At 23.4% G+C, this 12314-nt stretch overlaps 2 non-coding genes across 2 annotated transcripts; one reads left to right on the top strand and one right to left on the bottom strand.

The window, feature by feature from the left end:
• Positions 1-229: 229 nt before the first annotated feature.
• Positions 230-394, bottom strand: LOC145837352 (U1 spliceosomal RNA). The gene has a single exon (XR_014369987.1). It is a non-coding gene; the product is annotated as a U1 spliceosomal RNA (small nuclear RNA).
• Positions 395-11613: 11219 nt separating this feature from the next.
• Positions 11614-11777, top strand: LOC145837331 (U1 spliceosomal RNA). Its single transcript, XR_014369967.1, has one exon. It is a non-coding gene; the product is annotated as a U1 spliceosomal RNA (small nuclear RNA).
• The last annotated feature ends 537 nt before the right edge of the window (positions 11778-12314 follow it).

Here is a 12314-nt window from a genome sequence, read left to right as displayed (position 1 = left end):
CATAGCTACGTATATACTAAAATTAAAGGATCTGGAAAACATTTTTATAAGTTATAACAGCTCCTAATATAACAGTCAAATATTTTTTTAAATTGAATTTAAAGGGTTTTGACATTGAATAATAATGGATGTTGAATTGGATGGTTTATATTTAAAAAAGAAATTATTTAGCAAAAATGTAACTAGCTATACTGATTTTTTGAACTTGTTGTTTGTCTCCGTTAATAGTTAGGGGAGAGCGCGAACGCATCTTCCCCAGGTGAAAAATGACACGGCCGACTTACTCAATTTTGAGTAATCGCAGAGGTCAGTTTTCATCAGTGTGCAATGATGAAACCTCTCCCTGGGTCAACAGCCTGCCTGATCGCTGTTAAGACCCCCGTCAGGTTAGTTTAATAACTTAAATGAACAGTCTTATACCAGTCAAAGTACTGCAGTATACTGTTTCTGTGTGCGTAATTGTGACGTCATAAAAATAGAAAATAAAAAACGAGAGAAGAGGTAATTTCAATCTGTAGTGTTTTATTGACTTATTTTAAATTTGGGCTTTTAGTTATGTTTTATAAAACAATGTTTTTACGACTGATAAACAAAATTTACTTATAGACAACACTTGTAACTTAATATAATTCAAAACACTAATTACTCTTTATTTTTAAATTAAGTTGCAAAAGGTATCTTGAAGCTAATGAAGACTGTTATGCAGTAGTATAAAATTATTATTTTTTGTTTGTACACTAAATATACTTTAATTTTCTAATTTATACATTTGACAGACTGTAAAACAACTGGTTTTCGTTCGATAACAACTTATAGATAGTTTTAGATTAATGTTATAATAACTGCATAAATAGTCATTAACATGCAACATTTTAAAGTACATATATACCCTAATAATGTTACACAACGACAATATTTTATCTTATAAACGAAATTTAAAACAAAATACAGCTTAGTAAAAAAATTGTTTAGGATAAACTGTATATTTTTTTTGTAGAAGGTGCAATGAATTCTTAAAAATAAAAGAAAGTGCAATTTTTTCTTAGAAATAAAACAAATATAAGTGACTTCCCATATAACTATAAGGAATTGTAAAATAACTTAATCTAATAAAAGTTAATATTTAAATTTATATAACTTAACTATTTTATAATCTATTTTAAAAAGTAATGATGAAGAGTTAATTCACTCTTATTATCAATTAAATATATCAAATCATGCAAACATAAACACGTTTATTTTCATTTTCTCATATTATCCAAAAGGTTCATATTTTTTTTAAACTTAATAAAAAAGATTATTAACAGTAATTAACAGTTATCAAAATTTGAACTGTAAGATTTTAAATCTTTAAAATTTGAGTAATTCCTTCCAGCCATCTTTTTCCTGTGCTCTTAAAAGCTTCTTTTCATTTATCGCTTATATCAATTTCTAAGATTTGGTAATAGCTATTTTTGTAAAAGAAAAGTTGTTTTACGCTTTTAAAATAGTTTGAACCTATTAAAGTTTAGGTAGTGTAACTTATTAATATATCAAATTAAAAGTTGTTATACAAAAAAATAATTTAACAGAATGAATTATCTATAAAATTTTACAATAATTGTTTTTTTTTCAAATAACAACTAATGAATAGTTTATTGAATGACAAAAAAAACGCTCAAAATATTTGATGCTAGAACCTGATGCAAGAAGAACCTTTCGGTTATCGAGTTGCACACCACGGATGCCTTTTAAATTCTTGTCTATGATAGGTAATATGGTACCCTAAAGATAACTTATACTTTAACAGTAAAGCCTGCAAAACAAAAAATTGTGGTAAACTATATAAAAAGTAAATTCACTTTTTAATGAGTTGTAAAAATTAAAATGTTTACAAAATTTATGGGATGTGATTTGTGAAGACTCTTTTGTTAAATAGTCATGTTACAGAGATTTATTGAAATTAGTTATTTTTTATATTTATCGAAGTGTTTTGTTCTCTGTATAACTGTTTTATCTAAAATAAACCAAAATGACAGCAAAAATAGTTTTGTCTTTGAAAACAATACAATTTCGTTTTTATTTTGATAGTACAATTTATATGAAATTACTGAAATTTTTCAAAAATTAATACAATTTTTTTATGCATTAAAAGACTATTTATTCTAAAAGGTGTTTATTTAAGCTCTAACTTTATATTTTTACAAGTATATAAAGATTTCAAGTATATTTGTAAGCAGGACTTTTTATCATAGTCTAGATTCTAGAATCTAGATACAGTTCATGTTAAACGTTATTAAAATTTAAAATTAATGTGCTGTATTAAATTAGTAATTTTTATTTATTCTTTTGACACAAAGAGCAGTATAGTTGGCAAAATTAAGGAAGTGCTATTTTTTTCATATTATTTTTATTTGATGTAGTGTGGATCAAATTTTAATAAAGTTTATTGGACTTCAATCTGTTTTTTATTAAAACAATAATAAAGCTATTTTTTAATAGTATCTAAAGCTTAAATACGGCGAATGTTTGTATGGTTTTAAGCTATCTGTATAAATAAATTTTTTATGGTTTTATTTCAGTAAATAATCGAAAGACTTATTGAAAGAAACTTTAAAAAAATCAGTTTGTTTCAAATAAATGTTAAGTTTATGAAAAATGTATTAAGTAAGTATATTAAATTCAAAGTTTTCGTTTTTATTACAAAAACAACGTTTCACTCGCTTAAACCTAGTCAAACGAGTATATCAGTTGTATAAAATCTGTAAAAAATTCTACAATAACATGCAAGAAGACATGAGGTTAAACTTGAAATCAAAAAATATAAAAAATAAAAATAAAAAACTAAATAAGATTTTAAATAAAACTTAAATTTTAAAGTTATTAATATAGGAAAGTCACAATGTTATTGGGTTAGTTTACCTAAAATTTTGAAAAATGTAAACTACTTAATAATATCATTATGTATAAATTTTTGATTTAAAAATGTACCTTGATTTGTTTTATTATTAATTTTACTAAACTTACCGTATGCTTTTAAAGGTTACGACTCGTAACTTACGAGATGATCTGTGTTTTTGAGTTAAAAACAAAAATTTACGAAAGTACAAAAAAATAAAACAACGACATTTTTTATTTTTACTTAATATTTTTACTAATTAGTACTATAGATATAAAATTTTATAAAAGCTCAAACAACAAACTTGTTTTATTATGCTAGTGAAACTTTAAATACATTCAAATTTTCTTTAAAAAATCTTTATACCAACTGATCTAAGAATTATCAAGTTTAATAAAATTACTATTGATTTATGGCATTTTAAAATGAAATCGCTTTTAGATAAATTATACTTTTACATTATTACCTCTGAAAAAGTTTGAATACTTTTTTAAAGGATTAATTGTAAAAAGAAATTAAAGCAAAAGTCAAAGTAGTATAAAACTTTTTAAAAGTTTATAAATATGTTTAAAAATAGTAGAGGACTTTATATGGAGTTATAGAAATATGAAATTTTATAAAACTGAAAAAAGTAACGTATATTAAAATGATGTATGAAATTAAAGTAATAAATATGTAAATAGATTCTATAATAATTAAAGCCTTTCTTATTAAATATTTATCTAAGCTTAATAAAAGGATATATTTTACTACATTGATGTTTTTATTAGTATAAATTTTTGACTGAAAATAAATTAACTTTATAGAACTGTAAAATATTTTTCATAACTATAACCTTTTAAAATTATAAAATTTAGCAAAAAAATTATACTGTTTCACTTTACTAAAGTTTAAGTATATTTTCAAAAACAGTTTAAAGTTACTATTTACTATAATATACCATCTTTATTCTATGAAATATTCATTCAAAAATTTTATCCATAACAGTTTTAAATTTAAAAAAAGTATATTTTCAATTATAAGAAAAAGGTTATATAAACATATAAAAATTTATAAATTGAATTTTAGGTTTAAACTTTTTTGTTTTGAAACTTAATAAATACATGAATTAATCTCATTAAATATTTTTCAGCCTACACAGTACCGAAAATCAAAAAAAAAAAGAATATAGTTGTTAACATTTATCAGGGGTCGGTAAACTGCGGCCCGCGGGCCAAATGCGGCCCGCGAGTATGTAAATGTGGCCCGCTGAGCAAAAATATATTTTAAGTCAAATTTGTTTAATAAATTTAGTTTAAAGTTCCTGTATAATATTTTTAAACAATTAATAGAATTTAATGTTTTAGCTTTAAAATGTTAAAAAGACAGGTTAGTTTTCTTCCAGGTTTTTTTCTCATTTTTATAATAACTTTATTCTTACAACAGCAAATTATTTTCTGAAAAAGTAGTTATTTTAGTTAGAAATTATATCTTACTAAAAAGTCCTTTGAATTAGTAAGATATATAATACCTATTTGTAAGACTACATTCAAACGTTTTCCGTTTTGTACAAAACTAATGCATAATAATGAACTAAAATGTCATTTCTTTACAGTTTTTTTATACCTAAGTTTCTATTACGGATGTTTTATTTTTAAATTTGATATTCTAGTTTATACAAAAAAAATTTATATAACATAATAATAATAATAATAATAATAATAATAATAATAATAATAATAATAATAATAATAATAATAATAATAATAATAATAATAATAATAATAATAATAATAATAATAATAATAATAATAATAATAATAATAATAATAATAATAATAATAATAATAATAATAATAATAATAATAATAATAATAATAATAATAATAATAATAATAATAATAATAATAATAATAATAATAATAATAATAATAATAATAATAATAATAATAATAAGATGAAGAAATAAAGTTAATTTGTTTTGGTTTTGACACTTTTGAGTTTTTAGAAGTTTTCTTTACATTTTAAATTAATTTTTTATTTTTACCAATGAACAAAGAGGCTCATAGTTTAAACCACTTTTTACTTAATACTTAACGAGATAAAATTTAGTCTATGCATGATTTACTAACATAATTGTTTATACATGTAATATCTAAGTGTGTACAGACACATTTAAGACAATATATATGATAAAAATTTAAAAAGTTTTTGTTAGGTATACTTTTTGATTTTTCAGACCATGTTTTTTTGCAAACTAAGTTAATTTTTATGCGTTGCATACTAATGTAAACAGTTGCTGCTTTTTGGAACTACCTATTTAATACAAACTGGAACGAGAAATGGTAATATTAAATTTGTACATTTTTAATCAAAATAGTTCAAATTCGATACTATTATAAACAAAGAAAAATTGCCACACACTCAGACCATGACTATTTGAAAACTTGAAATGTCAGGCCAATTTAGTAAATTTTCAGTTTTTGGCTTGAGTTTTGTTTGTTTTTTGTATTCTAAAGTATCAGGCTAGTTTTGGTCACTCGGATTGACTTTTTTGCTTTAAAGAGTGGTAAATTAAATTTATGATGTATGTTTTGTTCATAAACAAGGTTGGTATGAATTAAAATATATTTTTAATTTTAAGTTATTCAGCTGAAATACTTTGAATAATTATTTATGCTAATTGTAACTACTATATAACAGTGAACAATTAGTGTTGACAAAAAACCCGGAAAAGTTTTAAATTTGAAAATTTATACTTAAAAAATCTAAAAAAATTATAAATTTGAGAACTATCGAAAAAACCTCGAATTCCAAACAATTTTTAAATGTAAAGTAATGAAAGTTCGATTTGACAAAAAAAACTACCATATAATATTTTTTATTAAAAAACACATTTAAAGTATCTTAACAGAATCTTTTAAGTTATACTATTTAAGATAGTTCTTTTTTACCTTTTACTTAAATAAATACTAAAAATAGAAGAAAAAATTTGTAATTTAAAAAAACAATTATTGGTGCATTGTACCTTTGCTTTTAAAATGTCTTTACCTATTGTTGTGCTTTGTATTGGAGCTCAACCTAAAAAAATTTCTAAAATTTCAAAATTAGTAAAAACACCTGTAACAAAAATTCTAAAGTTAGCAATATCTGTTGTATCAGTTCTCGCATCTTAACAGATTGATTTGAGTCCAAATTCGGTTTATGCGGCTTTATAATCTTCATACATTTCCTAAACACGACTTCTTGTTGATATTTAAGAAATAAACAAAAATATTTTGCTTACGCAAACACAAATTATCGCAAGTTTTCAACTGTCAACGGTATCTTTTTTTAGTAATTACTTTTGCTACTTTATAACTTGCCTAAACAGTTTTTTTCTGATCACTCTGTAGTTACTGAAAATAATTATATGCGTTGTTGAAACTGACTTAAACGATTTGTTTTTGTTTTTTTTTTCGTTTCTCGCAATAACTCCAAACTAACGTATTATAGTTCTTATAGCTCGTCTTATAATTCACATTTGCTCTTTTTAAATGCAATATTTTTATTGCAGATAAAGGATTGTTATAATGCTCAGTAAAAAATAGGTTTTTCTAATTCATTAATAGCTTAATATATTTTTATACATTTGTTAAAAATGAATAAAAACTTAATTGTCTATTCAAGCTGAATTACAATAATTTGTTTATTTATATAATTAATTCATTGTTAGTAAACTTCAGTACTTCTGTATTTTGTGAAGTTTATTTCTAACAAGGTTGCAAAAAAATCAGGTTATTTATTTTTTTATTAATTTAGTCTATGTTAAAGCTGTTTCAGAAATATTTATAAAACACAGGGTATCTGAAACTTTATCTCAAACACTTTGAATAAATCTTCGAATTCTCAGAATAGTTTTTATGACTGTAGTGTAGTTTACTCATTGTAATTTTTACTAAGTCTATTTACTTATTGTGCTTTTTTATAATAATGATATTTTATTATGTATTTAAGTTTGATTAACAGTAAGATTTTAGCTATTTTAACTTTTAGTAAACTAATCATATAATTTAGAATTTTTTGCTTTTAAAGTGGCAACCGTTTAAAAGACTAATTAATTACTAATAATGTATTTTATTAAAGTATTCCAGCATTAATTATGCTTAAAAGTTTGATCTAGCTTATCTACAGTATAAATAGGTATTGATTTTATTTAATTAACTAATTACTGAATTTTCTAAAGAGTGCAAACTATTTAAAACGGAAAAACTATTTTCTAAAGTTAACATTTTTTGATATGAAAGGTGGTTCATAATATAAAAAATGTATAAAAGTGACCCATAAATGTTTTTCAAGCTCGGTTTTTATTTTATAGAGAGTTAGGTTGTAAGTAAAAAAATAAAAGTATTTTGTTCAGTTTAACTAATTAAGCATTTAAGAAAGTACTTTATTTTATTAAGACTTAAGTATACTAAACAACGTAAATTCTATTACAACATATGTTTATATATTAAATAGGCATTCTCTGTGTTGCTAAAAGTTATTTCAAGTAATTAAGTGAATAAAAGTAAAACTATTTCTGGTGTGACGAAAACAAAAGCCCAAAGATTATTCAAATATCACTAAAACTAAAACTGGGGCCCGCGAAAATTTTGTAAACTTAAAATTTGGCCCTCGACCACCAACTGCCTGCCGACCCCTGATTTATAGCCTAAACATACCAATTTACTTCCAAGTAAACTTTTTAAAATGAATTTTACTGAAATCGTATAATTTTTTTTTCTCACGGAATTAAACCTACTTTATGATATGATTAAATTTCTTAATATATATTGTTACGACAAAAATAAAGTGATCAAAACAATTAGTCCTAAGACCTGGTGTACGAAAAACCTTTTGGTTATCGAGTGGTACACCACTTGGATACAGTTTAACGTCTTGTCCAGGACTATATAATAGAAAAATTAAGTGAATATTTTTATCTTTAGCAGTCTTTTTGGGTCATTACAAGTTTTCTATTAAAAACAGTTACAAAAAAAAATTAAACCTAAATTGAGTTTGAGTAAAACTTTTCCTATACATTCAAATATATATCATAATTCAGTTTTCCTATTTTAGTTTACACTGGTTAACCGTTGATGACTTATACTACGGTTTGTAAAGAAAAAAATTTAAGTAATTTAATTATAACACTAGTGTATAAGAATTTTAATAGACCACACAGTTTGATATAGTTTGTATTTTATCAATAAATTATATAACATGTGAGTTTAATTATATCCTAAAACTTTAAATGCTAATTTAAGTACTTTAATTCGCCTTTATTCGCATTATAGCACACTTTAAAGTGAGATTTAACTTTACATGTTAGGATAACTAGTAACAACTTTTTATTTATATCAACTTAAATTAAAAAATAATAATATATACTCTAATTTTCAAAATAAAGAGTTCTACAACTTTATTTTATAACAAAAGGCAAACACCACTGATTATTGTAACTTTTTTTTACTTACAAGTGTTAAATAAATCGTTGAAATTTTATACAGTTTTAAGTACAAAAAAACAACAATTTTAAAATAGTTAAGCTAATTTTAATTTTGTCTACAATAAGGTACATAAAAGAATTACCCTTTATTAATGTCTCTAAGTTTATTAAAATCATAAAAAGCAACTCTATAAAATTATCTAACCGTTTCTAAAATTTATTTTTAGACGCACAGAAATTACAAAATAAAACTTATGCTGCTTAATATTAACGTTTTAAAACCATAGAACAATTTACTTTTGAACTAAATTTTGAGTTTTTTTTTCTACTTCATTTAAAAACTTTTGTATCAATTTGTTAACTGAACTGATTAAATAAGCATTTGTTTTGCCTTTTAAAGTCAAATTTATGAAAGTTTGATTTTGATTTGTTTGTCTTTTAAATGAAGTTTTTATTTTTTTATTGCATCAACAATTAATCTATTTTTTATCTACAATAAAATTGATAATAACTATAAAAGCAAAAGAATTAAAATATATTTAGTATCTCCAAAAGTTTTACTACATTTAAAATGCGAAAACATTATCAAAATTTTGAATGATAAGTTTATGAAAATGGTTTATAGTTGTTTTTTTTAGCTGTACATATTCTTCTGTATTTAACTACTTACTACTAAGCATAAATACGAGCTTTTTTATTACATACTAATTAAACTAATGCCTGAGTATTTCTATTCATAAATAACATCTTTATTATATAAAAGAATAACTATAACTGTATTTTCTTAGCATTTTATACATTTTTTGTTACTTTTTTTGGTATGAGTAGTCATTTGTATGCTAAGAAACATTTATAATTTTAAATTGGACTTAATTTTTAGTCTAATAACGTCTGTCCTGGACAAGACGTTAAAAGGTATCCGTGATGTGCGACTCGATAACGGAAAGGTTCTTCGTGCACCAGGTTTTTCGACCAAATTTTTTAGACCAAATGACCAAAATTTATAACCTAATAAATTTTAATCAAGCATATTCATTTGGACTTTCGAGAGATGTCTGTATATTATAGTTATGATGTAACATAAGTAAAGCATTATATATAAAATAATGAGTATATTCTTCAAATAACTTCATTGATTTAAGGATAAGGTTTTGCTTAATTGGATCAAACTTATCCTCAACAAAACGCAGTAAATAAGTAGGTTAAATTTCGATATGTCTGCTAAATGATGTGTAAATTGTTGTGAAATTGATTACTTAATTATAAACAAAAACGATTAAAATGTTTATTAATATTGAAACTTTTATTTCTTTTCTATATCAATATTTTGTTTTATAAAATAATGAAATTTATAGTTAATCAGTTATGAAAACTTAACATATACCATATCACAGCTTATAGTCTAAGAAAATATCTAAATATTGTAGTTTTTTTACATTTGTATATAGTAATTAAATAATTAAAGCCGTTTCTTTAAAAGATTTAAACTTTAATACATGTAATACGTTACAGCTTAAGCTGTTTCTAATTACCGTTTTTGTAGACTATACGTTTAGATGATTCACAAAACTTATTAACTGATTTTCTTATGTAGAGAAAATAAATATATTAGTTTTAGTAAGTGTTAGTTGAGTTTTTTATATAAGCTCTTTAGTTGAAACCAAATTATTTTGAGATTTTAGTTTGAAAAGTATAAGCAGAACAAACACAAATTTAATTAAGAAAATTTATTAAAAAATAAAGTTTTATTTTGTTTAAATTTTATTTAAGTCAGATATATGAATTTATAAAAAAAATTTGAAACATTTAAACTATTTTACAAAAATATTTTTTGTGTTTATTATAATTTAAACATGAAAGTTTTTAAGAAATTTTTAACTTAAAAAAGTTTGTTTTAAGAAATAATTTAAAACCTTGTACTTTTATGAAAAATAGATTTACTACGATTTTTTAAACTTATTTATAATGTTAACAGCTTCTGATTTTTAGTCTTTATTATTTGACTGTCTAAACAGAGTTTTAAGTTTACTGCTAGTGTTCTTTTCCTTTAAGTTTTAACACCAAACAAACAAAATTCAAAAAATATATATAACAGCTAAATGACTAAAATAGTAGGTGCAGTAATCTGACAAAAGTGTACATTTTTTAATTATTAAAATAACTAATAATGAAATTTACCACACGACCATAAACAACAGTATCCAAGACAACCTACTGCGTTCTTATTAGGACTCATTAGTCAGGCATAGTCGCGAGAAACTGCTATCACTTTTACTCCTAAAACTAAAAACTAAAACTATTTTTTAAACAATTTATATAAATTTTCTATTGTTTTCTTAGAAGTATGTAGTTTAAAATTGGAAATCTTGAATAAATTTTTTAAAGTTTTAAAAGTTTAGCTTACTTAAATTTACTGTTTCAATATACATAACAAATTGTTTAAAACCTACTTAATATATTTATCTTAAAAATATTATAGTTTTGATACTTGTTTATATATATCATAGGATTTATAAAAAGCTCTGGTCGATATTGCTCGACAAACTAAATTGGAGCTAAATATTTATCTAATTTATCTAATTGCTTAAAACATTTTTCTAAAATTACCTTTCTAAACTTTCCTAAAATGCATAAATTAACAACTACAGCGTATTTGTTACAGACGCTCAAAACATTTGTTCCTTGGACCTGGTGCACAAAAATAACCTTTCGATAGTCGAGTCGCACACCGCGGATACCTTTTAACGTCTTGTCCAGACACATGTTTAAATACTTTATTATAAAAATTTTGTTTTGAAAATTTTATTCTTAAATTATTTTCAATTGAATTTAAACAAAAGAAAATGAAGAAACACAAATAAACTATTTCAAACTTTATTAATGATATTTAAAATGGGTCAAATGCACTAAGAAACTTTTGAACGAAAAGTCACTTTTTCACGAATGTTTTCATGTGAATTAAGTTATGTCACTAATGTCACCAGAAAAAGTTTAAATAATACAACGAAACTAAAATAGTACTAAGAAAATGTTATTAGCTCAATTTATTTAATCAGATAGCCGAAATATTGCTACTAGTTACTTTTAAACATTCAAAATAAATCATTTTTACAGAAAACTATTTGTACTTATAAATTGTATACATATTGCATAACCAGTATAAGTCCAAAAAGCTTCTACATTCTTTCTGCTTTTATATTCTCTAATATTGTGACGTCACAATTACTTAACAGCAAAACGTAAATTATTGTCTATTAGCTGGGTAGCAGCTGATGGCTGGAATATTAAACTTACCTGACGGGAGTCTTAACAGCGATCAGGCAGGCTGTTGACTCAGGGCGAGGTTTCATCATTGCACATTGGTGAGACTGACCTCTGCGATTGTTCCAAATGTGAACAACTCGGCCGTAAAATTTTTCCCATGGGGAACTTGCGTTCGCGCGGTCCCCTCTATTAAGTTTAGTTTATACTAATACAGATATTATATGTATTGATTTTTGATTACATAATTATATTAACTTCTATACGACTATATTAACTTTTATCATACGCTAACTTCCTTGTGCTATGTTTAACAGCTAGTTACTTAGTTTATAACTGTTATACAAAAATAATCTTGATATTATATTACAGCTACATGCATACTTTTTTACAAAAAATTTACTTTTGCTTTTTAGGCGAACGTGACAACTAATGTGCTACAAAAAGCTTATTTTTTTATGACTTATAATTAAATTCGAATGTTTTATTGAAAAAACCTTACATCATTAGACTTATTTTGAACAGCTGAATTTATTTTGGTTTTTGTTAGAATCTAAAGTTTTTTTTATTATTTAAAATTTTCAAATTAATTTAAAAAAAGGTCTTTTTGTTTTGGTGACAAATAAAGTAAACTTATTTGAAACTACTTTTATCTTACGTTTTTGCTCAGAAACTTTTTTTTCATTATTTTTAGCTGTCAACTGGTTTAAGTTGCGATCTCCAAAA

Source organism: Thalia democratica, chromosome 5, assembly GCF_965202585.1.
Source record: "Thalia democratica chromosome 5, ktThaDemo2.hap1.1, whole genome shotgun sequence".
Classification (NCBI taxonomy): domain Eukaryota; kingdom Metazoa; phylum Chordata; class Thaliacea; order Salpida; family Salpidae; genus Thalia; species Thalia democratica.
The sequence above is the reverse complement of the archived record's forward strand: the minus strand, read 5'-3'. Positions and strand labels throughout refer to the sequence as shown.